The following is a 19,293-nucleotide window of genomic DNA, read 5'->3' as shown; positions in this document are numbered from 1 at the left end:
GCAAGCAAACACTATGTGCAGTAAGCAAACATTACAAAAGGTCGCCCATGCCCTTCTCAGAACAAACAACTTCTACAGTCCTGACAGCAACCTCCAACAACTCCGTCTCCTGCACATCTACTAGCAACTTCCAGTCTAAAGGTCAGTTCAAAGATAATACCTGTTGAAAAGCAAACCTATTCCTTACCATCATGCAGCATAATAAAGCCACAATGCAGCGATGAGGGGATGTGCTAGCTGAGACACAGCCCCTCCAAAACTGCCAGCCACCCATCAGAGACGGGTGCTCAGAACCAGCACCAAGATTTTCCCAGAAAGAAAAGCTTGAAGTATAATCTGACATCCCCAAACCTGGTTCCGAGCTGAAAATTACCTCCCCAAATTCTGTGACGAAAATACAGGGAGGGTCTGGAGAGAGTAAGACTGTTAAGTGTGAACCTAGGTTAAGAACTGCAGCTTTACCACTGCGTTCATGGAAAAGTCACAATAGGGCACATCGCGATCGCCCCGGGTGCATCTGACAATTTACCTCCCTTGTTTCAACGTTAGCTCGTTCCCTATCAATACGAAGCTGTGCGGAGGGAGCATTTCTCAGCACTGGGGTGAATACTGCAGAGGAGAGCCATACTTTGGTCTGTCGGGGAACGAGAGGAGCTCCAGGGCAGGCTGAGGTGCTGCAGTGAGCGCATCGCTGCGTCAGGCGGCAGCAAACGGCTGCAGGGTGGCCTCAGCAAAGCAAACAGCACAACTGCCAACGTGAGAGCAGTGCAGAGGGTGTTTTTACAAAGGTAAAGTTACAGCAGAGCTAACGTCTCTGGAGGGAGTGGACAAAGGGAGCAGAAGCAGGCAGCATAAGTAAGAGGAGGACAAAGACGCAGGAGGAAAAAAGGATAAGAAAAGATGACGTGTTTGGAGAGGAAAGCACGTGAGGAGACATAAGCATGTACGAGCGGAAAATAGAAAAGGGTAGCAAAAGTCTTGAGGTAAAAGCAGAACAAACATAACATTGACAAACTGTGAATGAAACCCTGGAGCTGATACAGACCTGCAACCACACTGTGGTCAATTTAAATAGTGAGGATGACCATTTCTTGGCACAAACACATCCTGGTAGCGTAGAGAAGAAATTGCATGTATTTGGGGTCACCCAAAAGAGATACTAAAGGAAGAGATTGGAGAAGAAAGCAGGTGGCTCTAAGGACAGCGTGAAAAGAAACAGGCAAAGAATGAATCAGTGAACCTTTGCTTAAGGACACCTGCAGAATCATGACAGCACAAAAGAAAGACTAACGTCTTCCTCACAAATCTAACAAGGTTTCAATCATTAGGTCCAGTATAATCAGTGCTCCATAAAAGCAGGGCCATGAATTTACCAGGTTTCATTAGACAGATGCAGCTGTGTATTGTCAATTACCAATGACACTGTCCCCCAAACACTGTATTTCATCATTGAAACAGCACTAGTTATGGACAAATGCACCCTGATGTTTCTAATTATTTATCCTCCCTCCACATCCTTGCTACATTTGAACAAAGTAACTCACAAAGATAATGGCCCTCAGTCTGGCCTTGTTCTTGACATTTGGTCCTTTTAATTCACATTGCTTTTGGGAGACCAGAGTCAAGCTCTAAATTCTTGCACTTCCCAAGCTAGTTCTGGCTTCTGTGTATTTTAACCATTCTTCAAAATAATGACTGTCTGCATACATGGCAGAAAAATCCTACCTTGTACTCCAGAAAGATTTTCACGGAGTACAAATCATCAATTTCCATTTCAAGTAGTAGAAAATGGTGTGGTTTTTAGTCAATTGAAGTAAGTTAAAGAAAAATGCTAGTTCTATCCACAAAATGACTATCTGAATGTCTCTGAAGGAAATGTCAAAACGTCAGCAGCAATCTTGTTCTTTGGTCCAGAGGGAAGCTCCCTGATATAGCCAACATACATCAATATAAAAACTAAGGAGACAAAAAACATCCTGAGGCTGTTAGTAAGAGCAACACCTTCCACATCTGCAGTGGAAATCCAAGGGACATTACTGACAGTTCATTTAGATATTCCTCTGGGAACTCCTGCTACAAAATCTACCTGACACAACAAGGGCACGTGCACCGAAGAAAAGTCGAGACCTCAAAGCAATCCAGGGAATTACTTCCTGTCAGTGACAGTGAAAACTGAAAATTATATGTGGTTTTGAATACTTGAAGACTATAAGTCATGCTGATTCTTCACAATTCTTCATGACGTGAACCATCCAATTTCATCTTTACAAAGACTGTGAAATATACAGGGGCTTACACAGTTATTTTCACTCTTCTTGCACATTTGGACCATAATGTCTTTTTTTGGGTCCCAGAGAAGACCAAATTGACTTGAGTATTTTAGAACATTCTGGCATGTGATATTTCTCCTGCGCTTTTTAAAAGTGTCTGTTTCATTACTGCAGCCAGGATGTTTACTCGTTCGGTAATTCAGAACTACATTATTGCAATGATTCATGAACTATGAGTTACCAAGTTCAAAGAAGATCCAATGAAATTTTAAAACCAAACTAGAGGAGAATAAATGTATTGTTTTCCTCTCTATTTATCCTCAAATTTAGTGAGAACCTGAGTCTTTGCAGTTTTGCAGTGTTGTTGTAAGAGTATCCTTTCCAGTGGGTTTCAAAAAGAAAATGATTGTGACAACAGTTCTGTCCCCCACTTAAGTAGAGTTCTCGTAGACTTACCAGGATTGCCCTTTTAATAGTATTTATAAGCCACAATCTCCACTCTTCGTTGTCAGAAATAGAGCCAGTATTGTGACATAACATGCAAAAATCTTGCTAATTTACAAACTGTTTTTCTTTGAAAAAAACCCAACCAATCAGAATACCAAGCAGTACTCAAGGCCATGACTTACACACATGCTTTGGATAACAGCTGGACTCTTGCACACGAAAGGAAATGTATGTGACACTACATTAAAGTTACAAACAAGGAGTATCTGATGTTCTTCCCAAAATGGGAAAGTTGCTGAGCTGGATATATCTTAACTCACTGTGAAATTCAGGGTGACGTAAATACAAAAAGAGAGAGCAATCATGCCAATAACATTAGACTGATGGAATTAAGTTAGCGATGGAAAAACAAGCTCCCCTCCAAAGCACTGGCGATTCAGCACTAGGATGAACAAAGCACTAGAGAATACGCAAGCGGGGAGCACTTGTGACTCAGAAGGGAGTTGAAGTTAACAGAATAATACATATTTTCCTTCAGTTTTTCTTTCTGTGATTTGGCCATGAGCCTAAAGGAATCTTCTGATCATCTGGACGGTGCTGAGTGGCCTGAAGCAAGCCTCCAGACTCATCTTCGTTTTACTATTGCAGAGGAGATTTGAACAAAACAATCATATTCAAAAGCACAATGGACACATTTATAAAGGAAATATCTTTTATTTTTCTGACAGACTGCCAAAGGTGATTTAATTTTTATGTATCCTCTGCTGACCTTCTCTAACACTGATTCCCTCTTTCTGAGAACCCAGTGCTGTCAGTCCCTGGGCTTCAGAGCTTAGTTAGGGAAGAGTCACAAACAGACGTGGCAGAGGCTTTTCTTCTCAATACCTGAGATATGGGCTCCAGAGATATATTAGAAGTTTGATCACTTATGAAAAATAGGCCTTTCTTACATTGCTTGTTTTCCATCTTGCTCCCATATCTATCCATGAACCGGTCTTTTCAAATAACCATAGGAAGAATTTAGAGGGAAGACCTGTTTTGATTTGTTCTCTTTTAAAAACATAGCCATTTCCTGACTGGACAAAACAAAAAGCAAACATTCAAGTTAACTAAAAACCAATTTAGGTGTCTGGAATTATGGTTATATTAGTCTTCAGTATGCCCAAGAAGACTCCATTTCTAATAAATGCATGACTTTCATGCAGAGCATTACAGTTTTCATGGTTTATTTAGAGTGACAAAGGATTAATATGCCCTGTCAATAAGAGTACACCTAATGATTCTTTAAAAAGATAAAACTCCCACAGGTCAGTCAAAAAATGCTCTTCCAGACCATCTATAATACTTTCTTCTCCTCTAGGAGCTTTCCAATACGCACTTAAAATCAGCAGGTTCTAGACACTCAACACGCAACACATCAAGAGCTTTGTACATGCCCTCATTCAAGCTATCGTTCAAACAACTGCACATAATCTCTCTAAAATCATTGTGACAGGCATTTCTCTGCTTTCTGCAGTGGGAAAACAGACGAAGAAGAAAGGCTCATTATCTGAACCCCAACTGACATTAGAAAGTGGGAAGGAAGGAAAGTTGCCAAAGCCAAAATGATTACTCAGAAAATCCTGGCACCACCAACTTGCTTTAATGTGTCAGACACTGTGTTGCCAGTCAGGTAGGAAGCTCCATTTACATTCAGGTTTCTAAGTGGAGGTATTAATCACCTATATATGTGATAGAGACTGATGTTAGGTATTACTATGAGATACATCTTTCCTGCTCAGGAGACCCTGTGACTTTGGGAAGTCTGAAGACAGGTTCTGCAGAACTTCTGGACCAGCTTTCCTTTAGAATCATAGAATCACAGAATTACCATGTTGGAAAGGACCTACTGGATCATGGAGTCCAACCATTCCTAACGCTCACTTAAACCAGGTCCCTCAGCACTTCATCAACCTGTTCCTTAAGCACCTCCAGAGGAGGTGACTCAACCACCTCCCTGGGCAGCCTCTGCCAGTGCCCGATGACTCTTTCCGTGAAGAATTTTTTTCTGATGTCCAGCCTGAACCTCCCCTGGTGGAGCTTTAGGCCATCCCCCCTTGTCCTGTCCCCTGTCTCTTGGGAGAAGAGCCCAGCTCCCTCCTCTCCCTCCTCCTTTCTTGCTCTTTGTAGAGAGCAAGAAGGTCTCCCCTCAGCCTCCTCTTCTCCAGGCTAAACAACCCCAGCTCTCTCAGCCGCTCCTCGTCAGACTTGTTCTCCAGCCCCTCACCAGCTTCGCTGCTCTTCTCTGGACACGCTCCAGAGCCTCAACATCCTTCTTGTGGTGAGGGGCTCAGAACTGAGCACAGTACTCAAGGTGTGGTCTCACCAGTGCCGAGTACAGAGGGAGAATAACCTCCCAGGACCTGCTGGTCACACGGTTTCTGATAGAAGCCAAGATGCCATTGGCCTTCTTGGCCCCCTGGGCACACTGCTGGCTCATGTTCAGTCACTGTCAACCAACACCCCCAGGTCCTTCTCTTCCGTGCAGCTCTCCAGCCACTCTTCCCCCAGTCTGTAGCACTGCACGGGGTTGTTGTGTCCCAAGTGCAGGACCCGGCATTTGGCCTTGTTAAACCTCATGCCATTGGTCTCGGCCCAGCGGTCCAGCCTGTTCCGATCCCTCTGCAGAGCCTCTCTGCCCTCCAGCAGATCCACACCTCCACCCAGAAGTGTGGAATTCTCCTCATTTTTCTCTCAGAATCCATCTTACTCTTCTGTTAAGTACCAACAAATGGAGCATTTAAGCAGGCAGTCATTCTGTTGATTTTGCTACAGTGCCTTAGTAAGAGAAAATTGACCTTACAACAGCCCACAGATCACGTGTGTGCATTTAGTCAGACTTCTGCATCTTGACTATTGTTTCAGCAGCTGTGATTCCATCTACACCCCTGCACAGTAAGAGAAAGAGTTTGCTACTCAGACAGGTCTTAAGGATAAAGTTATAATCACACCATTTCCTCAGCAACAACTGCAAGCTATAATTATACAAAATGACCAAAACTACAGTTTTGGCACACTGAAGCACATGGGATTAAGTGATTCATTTACCCCCTCTATAGGTGAGCAGAAAAACATGATGAGTGCAAGAGAGAAATAACTATCTAAATAAATCTTATTTATACTAAATAAATAGACATTGCTATCAGGATAGTTCATATGAGAACAACCCTGAGTGATGATATTAAATTTTACTTCAGGAAATTGTTTTGCTTCGGTGAATAGTCCCTCTCTGATTGGTGTTGGTTTTCCTATTGTATGAATAAACGTCAGCACAAGTCTAAGAGAGACAAAACTGAGGTCCAGTTTACTTCTGGGTAGAAAGTTATTCTATAATTTCCTACTACATTTAATCTTGTCAGCTTTGTTTTACATTCCAAGTGGCTTACCAATATTGCTCAGAATATTTTAATTTCTCTAAAAAATTGCATGAGAATGTATTTTTAAGATAGTTCTGTAGATGTTATCATGATGCCAAGTAGTCATAGGTTTTTGCATTAGTCTTGGTAGGTCCAAATGCAGTGGACCTCAATAAAGAAGGAAGTTATCTTCTTTTTCAACAGGAAGACTTTGAGAGCAACATCTTCCACATTTTAAAGACACAAGGGTATAATTTTAATCATCTAAAATTCACCTAAGTCATTTAAGGGTAGAATTTTAGTCATCTGCAATAAGCATATGTTCATTCTTAACATACTATTTCTGAGGGATGTTTGAATTTTCCTGCATTTTTGAAATCCAGGTTTTCACGATCATACTAAGTGTGGAGTTCCCCATGGTACAAAATGTTAGATCCTAATTCCTATGGATACATATAAACTGTAAATTCTTTTATTGCTCAGAGAAGCTCAAGACACTCTCAGCAGTAATACAGAGAAAATGTTTGTGAGATTTTCCTAGCTCTGATTTTTTATTTTTAAATACAACACATTGTCTTACAGGTGTCTTAAATGTCAAATGTTACGGATAGTATTTTCCTTAGTCATGTAAATTAATAAGCACCTAAGGCTATATTGATATAATTTAAGAAAAGAGAGACCAAAAGGTAAAACTAGAATTAGAAAATATTAGGGCAAAATGTAAATGTGAATACCTGATTTAAAGCAGATAATGTTCAATGTTGATATGTGAAAGAAAATGAAAGGAACACTAACCAGCTTTGGCTTATTGTCAGTAATGTACTTAAATAAAACAGAATCTGCTGAACTAAAAGATGAAACACATGTTTGATCAGATTTTAATAACAAAGTAATATCTGAAGAGGGAAAAGCTAACACTTGGGACGACTAAACTAGCATATCTCTCACAGTATAATATATTTCTTGATTGCAACTCTAATTGGGTTCAGGAAGTCTTCTTTATTATATCCATGCTTCTGCCCTACAGACAGCTGACCTTGTTACAGCAAGACGACTGACCTTGTGAAATATCACCTTTTTACTTAGATCCAATTCTTGATTATACTTTAAATCATATCATCTCAGCTCATTTAAGCAAACATGAAATCTTGATGGTCCCACAGGGCCAGTGCAAGTTTGGAAAGGTAAGATGAATTACACACTATGGCCCATGTTTCCATACAATTTGTCAGAAACTTGCCAGAAATTTGCAGAATCTTTACCTTGAGATTTTTAACACTGAATCTTCATCTAACCTTTAAATATCCCTATATTTTCAGTCTCTTCAGATGTTATGTTGAGCTTTAAGTGGCCCAGAATACATAGGCAGAGAAAAGGCAGAGGGAGGGAAAAAAGGAAAAAAAAGCATGCAGAAGGAAGACAAAAAAGCCATGAACTATAAATCCTAATGACACCTATACTTTGAAGGTGCTTCTTTTTAAATCCATGCTATAAAAAGCAATTGCTGAACAGATATTGAAAATGAACGTAAGTTTTCTGGCTCTATGTATCCAGAGGAGCTGTATTTGCAATGAGAGGTTTGGTTTTTCCTGACCGAGGGTCGGAGCTGCCCACATGAGAAGAGAGTCTGATTTCCCATGCAGGCTGGGAGTTGCCCCATCCCCTTGACTTTGGAGAGAGGCCATTTGCCTTTGGACACCCTTCTGCAGCTCTACCCAGTGCACACTGCTGCCTTACAACACACAGAGTAGTGACGCGGGGCAAGGGAACGCTTCTAAGCCACAAGGGATGGCTGCTCTGTGCCACACTGATCTTAAGGGTAGGAGGCTGGAAGCTGTTTCAAGTTTGGACAGCGAGAAACACTCTCACACAAACTTGACAGCATGAGGGAGGTCAGTGCTCCTCGTTGCCTTACTTGGTGAAGCAAACACTTGGCTGAATGCTGGACTGATTGTCAGAGCGGCCAGAAGCTACAGCAGGAGATCGGCTAAATAATTCTACATAAGATGAGAAGGTAAGATTTCAGTGACATACACTTGCCTATGAACAGGAAGCCTGTCTGCAAGTATACATGTAATTATTCCACTGAAACAAGGAACACCAATTCTTGAGTATTATACCCACAGGTAATATTTCTTCTGTTTTTCCAAAATCTCAGAAAGTAACACCTGCACAATTTCATGATTGTCATTAAGAACCAGCCTAGGCTCACACAATAATTTGTCAGTAACAGACTAAAACCCCTTCATCTGAAACAAACGCCGGTTTTGGAAGATTCAATCTTTGCTATTCTGGGTAGCTACAATTATTATTTTTTTTTTTAATGAAAACAGATAGAACAGAAAGAACAAGATCCTTCTGTGGGAGGTTGGCATTCAAGAAACACAACAGAAAGGCAGCAGCTACAGCAAAAGATTAGATCTCAAAAAGCTCATGACAAAGGGAAGACGTAAAAGCAAACAAACAGCCTGTAGAGCACGTGGCAACATTTCAGACCTACTTGCACTTAACTGTCATGTCTAAGAAGTGAATCCATCAATAAAAGCCCATAATGTTTGCTCTTCATCATTGATTTTGAAGCCAGAACTATCCTGAACAGTCAGACAGGTTTACATCAACCATTGATGTTGAACTTTGCAGACTGAAAAACATTCCTCTGTCTCCTAGAACACTACAGTAAAGACCCTACCAAGAGAACAACACTATTTCCACGAAAAAGCACTTCCTCACGAGACGTTCATTAGTCGTGAAAGCTGGTCACAGCATCGGATTAACCTCAGGAAAGCTGAGCTCAGCACTTCAAGTTTGGATCCTTATTTGCATCTCTAGAGACAAACTCTTCTTCACTTTTCTGGCTTTAGTGAGGCTGATGTTACAGGGTTTGTCCCGTGGCCTGCAAAACCGAGAGGAAAGTCTCTGAGTGAAGCCCTTCCTGTGACTTCCAGCATCCTCTTTTTATAGCTGGGCTAGAAATAATGCTAGAACATGGAACGCAGTTATACTTAGGAAAAAATAAATTTTTAGAGGCTATCTTGATTCCTTCCATCTACTCTGAAAGACTCAGCACTGTGCTGCATATAAACACTGGTCTCCAGAGGGAATATGCAAACTGCACAGGGGCCATTTAAGGCTCAAGTCAGCATCAAAATCTGAAGAGTTTTGAGTTTATGGCATTTCTGTCACCTTGTTTATGTTAGTGACCAAGACAACACTATACTGATTAACATGAGCCATCATATTCTGATGGTTACTCCAGAAATAAAATGCAAATAACTTCTGCTATGTCTGCACAAGATATGGATTTAGGGTGTATGATTAGCTACTGCATGTTGACCTAGCACAGTACAAGGTTAGACCCAAGACAATAAAACCACAGATAACACTATTTTAATTTTAAAATAGGAAAAACTCTCAGTAATTTAAGGAACAAGAAAATCTTTCTTTTTACAGCTGTTCTTAGAGCTACATCTTTTGAAAAGGTAAGCAAAAACAGAGATCACAACTGACAGTGTCCAGGCAATTGCACAGATCTCTTAACAAGTTCATCTTTACTGAAACAAGAGGGAGCTGAAATATGTATCAGCCTTGTTTAGAAAAAATAAAAAAATCTCCAAGTAGATATATCCAGTAACAGTATTTTAACTTGTAATACTTAAGCTCATCCTTCTTCCCTGACATGTAAGTGTAATATAATATAATAAACCAGACGAACTGCCACAGAGACAGAGGCTTCACGAGTGACACAGAAAATCCCCTCTGTATATTTCACTTTCTCTCTCTCTGCTTTTTCTCACCAGCCAGCCAAGAGATGCTACTGCTTCAGGACTTGGAAAAGAGAGATGCATAGACACACTCTTCACATGTTCTGTCTTGGTGGAAGTCTCCAGACGTTACAGTGGAAGATAAATGGCAATAAGTGTGAGAAGAGCGGACAACTGATCTGTCAAGGGTCGTGATCATGATGACAGTGCTCAGGAGCCACATTCTTCATGATCCTACACATGTGTCCAGGACTGGCTCTGCAAGGGACTTCTATGTACAAACTGCTGCTCTTAGGCAATGGAAACACAACATTGATGGTGCAATTACCATCCACAGCTCGCAAAGCCCTTCTTCACGCTTAGAGGAGTTTTGATACAACTATCTGATGCACTTTTATCATGTCAGGCTCCCAAGAACCTAATTTGCACTGACTGTGGTTACCCATGAAGTGTCCAATGCTATCAGGGATTTCCTTAAACATATCGAGATACAGCTAAGAAGCCTAAACAGTAAATCAAATCATGTCCTAAAATAATGTATTTGCGTTCAGCAGGAGGGATAGTAGATCCAATAGCTACAAGTTGGATAATCTCTTTGTGGGTTCCCTGCTAGTACTAAATCAAGGCAGTACAGGGAATCTTCCTGTGCTGCGACCTCTTGTGTCTGATCTCTACAAACAAGCCTGGCATCTCTTCTTTAACAATCCCAGTGCAGTGTTGCCCAAACTCCCCACACTGAACACTCCCCAGGCTGCTATGAACATGTGCCACAAGTGTTGCCCCAAAGCTTTCCTTGTTCTGGGTGGCCTCTACCACTTTTCCACTCCCTGGGCTCCTTGGCACGCTTTCTGGGTGCAGAGACACAGGATTCTTGCCTTCTAACTGCAAAATGATTAATTGATGCCCCTAAGGAAGGAGCTAAGGTGCTCTGATCTGCCATCTGAAGATACTGATCTGCCATCTGAAGATACCGATCTCTCCTCTTTGACTGCAGTTCAGTTGACTCCTGTAGCATGCACAGCGGGCTACGGCATTGGAAGAAGGAGGAGGCTCCCAGACCAATGGCTCTCTCCTGCTCCAAGAGCCTTATGACCAGGTGGTACACTGACCAAGGAAGGGAAGCAGCTGACAGCTAACACTGGAGGGGAAAAAAAAGACTGTTTTCCAGCCAAATTGGTTCCTCAAGCCACCTTCCCGTGTGACTGCCAAGAGCGTGCGCCAGCATGTGTGAGGCAGCAGTGAAGGTTTGGGAATGAGCAGTCAGGCACAGAAGAACCCAATTTTTTTCACTGGCAATGAAATCCTTATTTCAGGGAAAAAAAAACCCAACAAAAAAAACACCCGTGCTCCTTGTGAGGTGCCTGGCACTGAATGCCAGTGACTCTGCAGAGCCTAAAAATGATGCAGGGGCACATGGTGTGGAGCAAGAGGCTTAAACAGAAACCTGTTCCATCCCTTGTCTTGACTTGGGGTGTGATTCCAGCAGCAGGAATGAGCATAAAAGACAAAAGAAATCAGCTTGCATGGTTTGTGCCTTGCCATACATGGAACTACGGAGGGTAATTTATACTGATTAAATTAACATGAAAGTTTGGACAGCATCTCTCTGTTCACAGTATAACTAGCTCCAACAATTCTGGCTTCAACAAATCTGAGGTATGTGTATACTGAAGAGGAATAAGTAAGCTAGTTTATGAAATAATAATAGTACGAAGTTTTATACAAGCTTACTACCCAGGTTTGCTTTGTCTGAAATTTGAAAAAATGAAGGTATATTTTTCATCCTTTCTTTTTTTTTTTTTTTTAATTCTTAAATATACTTTTTAGTCCTAAAAGGAAGAATAAAAGGAAATGTCAAATTATCATTAAAAAGATGAATTTCAAAGTATAAATTCTTCCAACAAACCCAGGAAATTTATATAAAATATGCAGAATAGAGATGTACACCTTATAAAATTGGTTCACTTCTAGATGAGTAAGCTTGAGATAAGCTTCCAAATTAAATCACAACATTTCAAAGGAGAAAAAAGGAAAATTATGGGAGTCAAGAGACTGCAGTCATAACTGTAAAACAAGATTAAAAAGCTTTAGTAGTTTTTGGGACTTTATCTTCATGTAAAAGAGAAAAATAGTTCGAAGATGAGAAGTGAGAGTTGAGTGGGTAGACAGACTGTCCAGAAGTCAGAATAGAGAGATAAGGATGCCAGAAACATGTTAAAATAAAATATAAATCAGTGGCAGAGCTAACAATGCCATCTGCTAAGTTTTCCTTTTACATATCACTACAAAATCTGGTATTCAGTTGCTCAACACTTTGCTATGATTTATTCATTTGAGGTGACAATCTCAGCATCAAGTGCCTGTCTTTTATGGAATCTCCATCCAACACCAGTTCAGCTATTACTAAGTAGGTTGGAGAAAGCTGTTTGCTCATGCTAAGTGCACTGGTGTTGTTAATTTTCACAATAGTTTTCAAATTAGGAACACACGATCATCTTGTGCAAACGTGCTCCAGTGCCATTATGCACCAAACTGAGGGCTTCACACCATGCCTTAATTTGCACTGGCTCCTTGCACAAGGCATAATTTTACCACAAGGCACACACAGATCTCTCACTTTTATTGAAGAGACTGCTTATATAATGCTATTGTAGGTTAGTGCAGGTCTCGGTCTGTTGGCGAGATGTTTGTGCTGTTATCTGAGCTGGGAAACCAAACCCCGGAGTGATTCCTTTGGAGTCCCGAGGGCACAGAACATGGTGGCACATGTTGGAAATTCCTACGACAGTGGCAAAACGATGACAGATTGATCTACACCTGGCCCCGAACATGCCTAGAATGTCTCACCAAACTATAAATCAAATATGTTTTTAGAAGTTTTCTTCTTTTAGAAATCACTCAGTAAGTATTTGGAGCTCAAATCAGGATACTTTTTCTTATAAAAGTGCCAAGCCCTTTTTGAACCGGGTTAGCCGAGGAGCAGATTAAAGTATCAGTTGCTTAAGCATCTAGAGGAGCAGCACTACAAAGGAGTATCTCTAATGCTGCCTTGCAGAAGGTAAGTCAAAGAGCCATTACCCATTATCCCTGCATAAACCCTGTAAACTTCTTCCAGACAGCTGCTGTCATGTTTGACAGCAGCGGATTTGCACAATTGGCCTCTCTGTACTCCAGCTTGCCCTCACTCAGTTGCACCGTCAGAGTCCTACAATGGAGTTGGCCTCTAAGGAAGAAACCACCATGGTGCAGATGGCAGGAGCATGCATATACAGTCATGGACAAACATACACATTTCCCTCTCCTCTCTCCAGTGGAGCTGGAAAGGAAAATTATTTCCTATCCTTGAATTGTTTTCAGACAATGCTATCAAAAAAAGCTAAAGAACAGATTTTTTTATCATTAAATAAGCTAGGACTTACCAACCTGAAAAAGTAGGGAGATCTACAAAATTAGAAAGAAGAGAAGAGATGACCTGGGACTGTCTCTCGAAATAAAAATAAGGCCAGGGAAATGGGGAAAACCAACAGCTAATGCAATTATTAAGTAGCAGGTTCAAAGGAACAAAAGGACACATTTCTCTACTCGTTGAGTTGTGAAAGCCCTTATTACATGGAATGTAATATTCAAGCATTTTATGTGTCTCTATGTTCAAGAGGGCAATTGTCAACTTCACAGGAAAATGTATTCAAAGGTACTGAATATCAAGGCACCACCTCTGGCTCCAGACTCCTCCAAGACACACAACTGGAGGAAGTGCTTGCTCTGTTCGCTTTTCACTGTGCATTTGATAAGCAACCACTGAAGATACAGAACACAAGGCTGAAGGAATTTTAGGTCATCCTTGGCACAGCTACTGTTTTACAATGCTTCTGAAAAGAGAAGTCTGCAAAGAAGACCGACATGAGTATCAGCCAATGGTGCTTTAAAATATTTCTTCTACTACCAAAAAAAGCTGGATCTTATTTGATCAGTCAGCCTGATTTTGTCATTCCCTGGTCAATAAGGGACAAACTTAATAAGGCCTTCTACGTAACACAAACAGAATACAAACTTTCTCTTCTAGTCAAAAAATACTAAGGAAGTTTCTATCAGTTCATAGCTCTGTGCCAAAAATTGCTATTGATTTTACTGCCACAAGGAAACATGAGTTACACATGATGTATACATGGAGAGCCCAGAAAGAGAAGCACCGCAAAGGCAGCATGAAATTCACTGTTTAGAAAGGTGTAAAGGCCTGTCATCTTCTCTTGAACTCTACCCTATCTCCTGTCTGTAAATGACACTTCTCAGACTCGCTTACAAGTTACTATATAAACACCAGTCTGGGAGAGTAGCCAACCATGGGGCAGCCTAAGCTATATCCACTGCATAGTCCATGGGCAAAGGGATTTCTTTGCTCTTTTTTTATAAAAGAAGGTAGAATGCTGTAAGGGAGGATACAGCAAATTATAAAGAAAGGCAACTTAATGAAGCCCTTGAATATGTAGTAATTTAGCATCCATACAACTGATATTCCTGACCTTGTGAAAAAACACTCATTAATTTCTCAGTTACCAGAATGCATACAGCATTTGTAGCGGTTTTTAGCTTGCTCCCCAAGCAGAGCTGTGAAAAACAACACTGACTTGAAAAACAATATTTCCTGAACTTTTGCCATGTGTTTACTCTGCTGATGCAATTGTACCAGAGACAGAAAAAGATTTATTTATTGCAAATTATGGTCTTTCCCCCCCATCTCCCCTTGTAAACCTCGCAAAGCAGTTCATACAGCATTAACTCTTTCTGCATACGAAGATAAGGGAGAGAATGCATAGCTTTTGGGACCCAGACCCTGACAGTATATTCTGATCAGCTGGAGAGATGAACAGGAGGGCTCAACAAAGGGAAGGGGTCATCACAGCCTGTAGCTCTGTGAACTGTGAGAGGAGTGAAAAATACTCTCATTTTCAAGCTCTGAAGAATCAAATGTGGTATTGTGATGTATGATAGTGCAGCAGGGCCAAGGACACACTATTAAGAAAATATGATTAGTGGAATAATCTAATCCAAGTGCACAATTAACTTCCATACATTTCAGTGGAAACTGAGCACATTTGGTGCAGGGCTCCTACTGTAAAAGGACTTAGGATTTTTTAAGGTTGGTTTGCAAAAAGGGAATAACTGACATTCATGTGATAGGAAGATTAGAAAACAAATTCCCTTTCATGCTGTTTCAGAGCACAGCATATGTCAGATTTTATCACTTAACCTAGTGCCAGAAATTCTTTTGCACTTCCCATATTCTCCTTTTTGTCTTTTCTCATGCACTCTTTCCCTTCCTGACCTGTTTGCTCACATCGATGAATTCCCTGCCTCTTCCTCAAGGTGCTTTCCCTCTACGTTTATTTTCTTCCCCTTTCTCTTTGATATCCCACACTTCTTGACTGCAATTCTGTGTTGATTTTCAACATTGCCCCAATGGGTGAATGTGGTAGTGTGTGACACACCACTGCTACATGCACAGAAGAGAAGGCAGCCATGGAGGGACAGACCTTCAGCTCTGTTTTCTCTGTGGGGCCAAAAGTTCCCAGTGAACCTCTTGAAGTGTGTGGCTCATTCATCTAAATCCAGAAAAAAAAAAAAAGATTAACAAAGGGATCTATCTCGGTGTCTTCAACGAGTACAATTAAGGTGCATCTGACAATTGTGCTGCCTGCTCCACAGGGAACACTGAGCTTTTGCTATCAAGACAACAGAACTCCATTACCTAAAAGGTCAGAAAATACATTTGGGCTAAGATTTGTCTGAATTCTGTTTTGCAATCTGAAGTCCAGAAGGGCCCATGAGAATGAACTGCAGCTCTGCTTTGTGACCATGCGCACTTACTGAAATATGTTTCAAAACTGCAACGATAAACACATGAAACGAACCTCACAGAATCACAGAATCACCAGGTTGGAAAGGACCCACTGGATCATCGAGTCCAACCATTCCTAACACTCCCTAAACCATGCCCCTAAGCACTTCATCCACCCTTTCCTTAAACACCTCCAGGGAAGGTGCAACGATAAACACAAGAAACGAACCTCACAAGTATTAAGAGATGAAAGGGTATCAAATCTTTAAAATATTGCAAAGCTCCCGCACAACTGCTGCCACAGAATCCTTGTCATCCTTCCTAGAAACCTTGTATAAGACAGCATTTAGCCATTTGTTATAGAATTTATAAATGGATTTACTTTTTGTTAGAGGCATTGTGGTAAGAAACCTCTTGTTGACATAGACAATGGCAATTTCTTCTATGAAAACCATCTTTTAAGTTCCCATCAAAGACACACAGAATAGACGTTAACATTTCAACAGCTTTTTAGAAAGCTGGCTTATAAATTAAAAATGTCAGGATCATTGTGACTTCTGAGCAATTTAAGTCCTATCACTCATACTAAAAAAGACAGTAATGCATTATGAAATGAACAGAGGGCGGGACGGGCTCTCCCATGCTTACTCATGCTGAACAGGGTGTACCTAGACAATTTCCCCACGGGACCCTTCTGCAAAATGTAGTACAGGCCTGTTCAGATTAAACTGAGAAAACAAATGAAATAAAATATTCCCTTTTAAATGCCTGAAATTGCTCATCTGTTGCTTCTAAGTAGACCAAATTGGTGCACTTCTGGTGCAGTGCCTAAATGAATCTCAGTCACCAGCAGATTTATGATTTCTTTCTGCAGCTCCAGCGCACAGTGGAAAAAAGACATATGTACATAGGAAGAAAATATGTAATAAATATGAGGCAACCTTCCTGAATGCCAACTGCAACAACACTGCCTGGATGGGAAAGGTCTAATTGCTGGTGCTCCATAGCTGGCTTGGACATGTGCTCTGCCAGTGAGATTTGCATCTCTTCGGGATGAAGCAGTAGACTGATGAGACAAAGAAACCTAGTTCTAATTCAGGTTCTAGAAAAAAAGTAGGGTGTTGGGCTTAAACAGACCTTTTCTATGCATTTCTTTGCCAGTGTGAATCCTCGTGTCTCAGTATCACAAACCTACAATTTGCTTCTGATTTCTTGCCCTTATCACAGGATCCAGTCCTCAAACTCTTGTGCTCAGTTCCACTTTTTCCTTTCAGACAACCATGATCTTTTCTTCGCTTGCCACAGTGGTCCTCCAACACACAGCACAGGAGCCTTCTCTTCCTCCTTGTCTAAACCAGTCCAGCCTAGCTCCTTGGCTGCCTATCTGTCACACCTGATGTCCTGCACTCCAGCATGCCTCTGGAGGCAGGACTGTGTATCTCTTGCTTTCGGTCAAACATGGACCCTGGCTGCATTTTACCTCATCTGCCCTACATTCACACAATGCCAGATCTTCCTAGGGAATATCTGCATGTGTTAGCAAGCCAGCAGCAGATAACACAAGTAGAGACTGCGCGGAAAGCTGGATCCAACTGCCCCACAGGTAAGCTTACTCTAAAGGATGATCCAAACAAAATTTCAATACTTTCAGGAGACTTCTCCCGGAATACGGAGTGGGTTACTCCACGAAGGAGCCCCAAAGGCACGCAAACAGGTAAGTCACACAGACAGGCATCTATGGGGCCACTAAGACTCCTCCAGTTCATATATACACAGCTGCATAAATACAGCCCCTGCTCATATCCCTTTCCTCCAGTTTAGTTCTCGTCCCCACTAAATTTGAACCTATTCCCTCCTCCATGCTGCTTTGGCATCAACAAGAGGGTCACTGAATGCACACAAGAGACAGGCTTCCTGCTCTCATTTCCACGGCTTGGCTTCGTCCCAGCCCGCAGCAGCTGGCTGTGGCCATTAAGAGAAACTCTGCTTTGCCTCTGCAGCCCTGGGACAGAACGTGCTCAGACATTCCACATCGGCAGCACATGCAGGCTTGTCAGTACTAATTGCTAGGAGAGCCTAAGCAAACTCTGATGTCAGGGTCTTAAGAGATTTTAGTTACTAAGTGCAAGCAAGTTTCTACTGAGCACACACACAACACTGAGAATTCCTGCATACTGAAATCTGAACACATTTTCACTCAGTAAAAAACAATTCTCTGGTGAGCTACAGGCAACTAGGAACATTTCAGTAGGAAGAGTCAGGCGACTGTAATCACACGAAGTGTTAGCAACACTGCCTACAATCACTCTACCACCACTGAACTTGGAAGTGCAGAGCACCACATAAAGTCGCGTTTATGATGCATTGATTTATATGAATGACAGAATAATCTCGGTTAGGAGGGATGTCTGGGGGTTATCTTGTCCAACCTCATAGTCAAAGCAAGGCCACCTCTGAAATCAGATTAGGCTGCTGAGGGGCCTTCTTCGAGTATCACCAAAGATGTGAGATTCTGTGGCCTCTCCATCAAATCCTGCTCCACTTGCAGGGGAAGAATAGTTTTCTTACGCTCAGTCGGGCCGTCTGCTGCAGTTTGTGACCACTGCCTCTTGCTATGTTGTGAATACCTCTCAGATGAAACTGGTTTGCCCATAAAATCTACAGGTAATGGAAAACTGCTTCTTCAGCTTCCCTTTGTATACCATGTGCTCCTGCCCTCTATCCATCCTCATAGCCCTTTGCTGGACTGCCTCCAGCTTGTCAGCAATATTTGCAAGTATTTATAAAGCTCTCCAGATTGCACAATCCTGCAAGAACACACTGACTTAAGAACAGTAAAATAAATATTATGAATACATTTTACGGATCCTTCATGATTCATTAAAGAAAACGAAAAGCAAAGCAGTAGATCTGAGCAGTAATTACAGTAAAGCACAGATTAGTTTCTGCAGGCATGTTCTACAATAAGGTTAAAAATTAAAGATAATGTAAGAATATAAATATTAGGTAGAAGATATCCTTAGCAGCTTGGTAACTCTAAAAAGAAATATTTGAAAGCATGTTTGGTGTAAATACAGATTACAAATTTTCAGTTGCAATTCCTTTCTGTTAGCATATTCCACTTACAGCAAAGCGATACACTTCTGTGAACTCAGATGATTATTTGAGAAAGACTTGTTAATCACTTTCTACACTCAGGAACTGGAAACACTCCTTGTGACTGAATGCCAGGCAGTCTGTTTGAACTTCTGTTTACAGAAAAGCTCTCCAAATTATCCAGTTGCCTACTGGGGAACAGCAATTGACAGTAACTTCTCCGGTACAGCAAGCATAATTGCCTTATCATATGACATGATTTTCTAGCCCTCGCAAATGGATTTGTGAGGCTACAGTTGAGTTTGCCTTGCCCTTATGAAGTCTGACTCCTCTTTCCTCATTATGCAGAAGAAACAATGGGGAAAGTGGGAACCATGTGGCAGCAGTTATGATATTCCCAAAGGAGAATAAAAACTATGTCTTTCTGACAAAGTTTGCCATTACAAGTAGCAGAGCTGTCAACCTCATTCCCATATTCCTAACACTTA

At 41.3% G+C, this 19,293-nt stretch overlaps 1 protein-coding gene across 5 annotated transcripts in view; it reads right to left on the bottom strand.

Moving 5' to 3' along the window:
* Positions 1-19,293, bottom strand: part of GHR (growth hormone receptor) — a 128,359-nt gene that overhangs the window by 21,623 nt on the left and 87,443 nt on the right. The gene's annotated exons all lie outside the window — the stretch shown is intronic.

Source organism: Cuculus canorus, chromosome Z (assembly GCF_017976375.1).
Source record: "Cuculus canorus isolate bCucCan1 chromosome Z, bCucCan1.pri, whole genome shotgun sequence".
NCBI lineage: Eukaryota > Metazoa > Chordata > Aves > Cuculiformes > Cuculidae > Cuculus > Cuculus canorus.
This window is presented reverse-complemented; position numbering and strand designations above follow the sequence as displayed.